The following is a 1,714-nucleotide window of genomic DNA, read 5'->3' on the forward strand; positions in this document are numbered from 1 at the left end:
AACAGTTTTTTTCCTCCATTGTAGTTTTGGTTTATTTTGTTAGCAGTGATGGGACTAACGGTGTTGAAAGTAACGGCGTTACTAACGCCGTTACCTTGTTTTAGTAATGAGTAATCTAACTAGGCGGTTTTCAAAGTGTGAGGCGCGCCTCCCCTAGGGGGCGCCAGAGCACCTTAGGGGAGGCGCGGTGCGAGGGAAAAAATAGTAGGACTAAGTTGGAACTGTGGGGTGTTCGTGTGGAGCGGGGATCCGTGGAAATGTTTCCCATCTTAGAGGATGTTTTGGCCAGAGTGGGGCTGAAGGTGGAGTTTTTACAGCAGGCTGTCTGCGTGCATTTTGGAGGGGATGCGCGAGCAGTTTGGAGAGTATTTTGGGGAGGAGACAATGGCAAACCAGTGGGTGAGAAACCCATTTTCCTTCCCCGTGACGCTCAAAGATGGACTTTCAGCAGGAGAGGAGGAGGCTCTGGCTGAGCTGAGCTGTGACATGGACTTCAAACAGAGGATGAGTGACGCGTCACTTGTGCACTTTTGGCTGTCAGTAGGGACTTAATTTCCACAGCTCTCAATGAAGATCTGATCAAAATGTTTTTGTTAAGATGTGAAAACACTGTTGGTATCTCAAACATTAAACTCAGAATCTCAGATGTAACGTTTGTTTGAGAAAACAGTTGAAAAGTGAGTTTGGGGTTGTTCTTATCATTAGAAAAATGAAAAAAAGGGCGTATCTGCAAAACAAAGGCCCCGACAAAAATTATTAAAATGGGAGGAAATGTTTTAAAATGTTCATATATAAAATTTAATTCAGATATTGTCATTTTAAACAATGAGATGCTTCTAAAATAAACAAGGTGTTTTGTAGTGGCATTTGTTTGTGTGTGGGTTGATTATTATTTTATTTTTGGGGGGGGCGCAGCAGGCATAGTGCTCCCTGGAGGGGGGCTCACCCTTTCATACTTTGAAAACCCCTGATCTAACTAATTACTTAGTAACTATAATGCAGTTACCATTGCAGACACCCCGTTACTGCGCGTTACTCAGGTCGCACAATGAACCTTTTTTTTTATGATAGGACTCGTGTGCGCCTTGTCATGAGAGAGGGGAGGATGAGATTGGCAGTTACGGGTGTTAACGTGCAGCACACACAGAGAGATGGAGAGTGAGGAGGACTCCAGCAGCAAAACAGCGTTTTCCAAATGGAAATACCGGTGTTACGTCGAGCTGCGTTTCCCCATCAGATACGGTTTCCCCCGGCACGATTCACCGCGCAAGCGACAGGAAATGCGCATGCTAGCTAAAGGCTGCCCTGTGTTCATGCCACAGGGGAACTACGGAGAGCGTGAACGATCAAATTTTAGCCTGTATGGAGAAAGGGAGAAATCGGGATGGATGGATGGATGGATGGATAGTTGAGTTCCAATAAATGCTAAACTCTCTGCAGGTTCTAGTCTTTGTCGTCCGCTCTATTCAGCTGGCTTTGGAAACACACGGCGAGAAGGTGGGGGCCGGGTGGTGAGGGTTACGGGGGCGAGAAACGCAAAAGTAACACAATAGTTACTTTTACTAGTAACTAGTTTCTTTTATTGTGGAGTAATTCAGTTACTAACTCAGTTACTTTTTGGGAGAAGTAACTAGTAACTATAACTAATTACTTTTTCAGAGTAATGTGCCCAACACTGCTTGTTAGTTGTAGTAAACAATAATGCTGGGCCTGA

General features: G+C 44.7%; 1 protein-coding gene across 1 annotated transcript in view; it reads left to right on the forward strand.

Moving 5' to 3' along the window:
- Positions 1-481: 481 nt before the first annotated feature.
- Positions 482-1,714, forward strand: part of LOC107099407 (ADP-ribosyl cyclase/cyclic ADP-ribose hydrolase 1-like) — a 14,778-nt gene continuing 13,545 nt past the window's right edge. Inside the window, exon 1 of the mRNA XM_015397504.1 lies at positions 482-536. The gene's annotated coding sequence lies outside the window, so the exon portion shown is untranslated. The remainder of the gene's footprint in view (positions 537-1,714) is intronic.

The sequence above is a fragment of the Cyprinodon variegatus genome, unplaced genomic scaffold, assembly GCF_000732505.1.
Source record: "Cyprinodon variegatus isolate N-32 unplaced genomic scaffold, C_variegatus-1.0 Scaffold868, whole genome shotgun sequence".
NCBI classification, from domain to species: domain Eukaryota; kingdom Metazoa; phylum Chordata; class Actinopteri; order Cyprinodontiformes; family Cyprinodontidae; genus Cyprinodon; species Cyprinodon variegatus.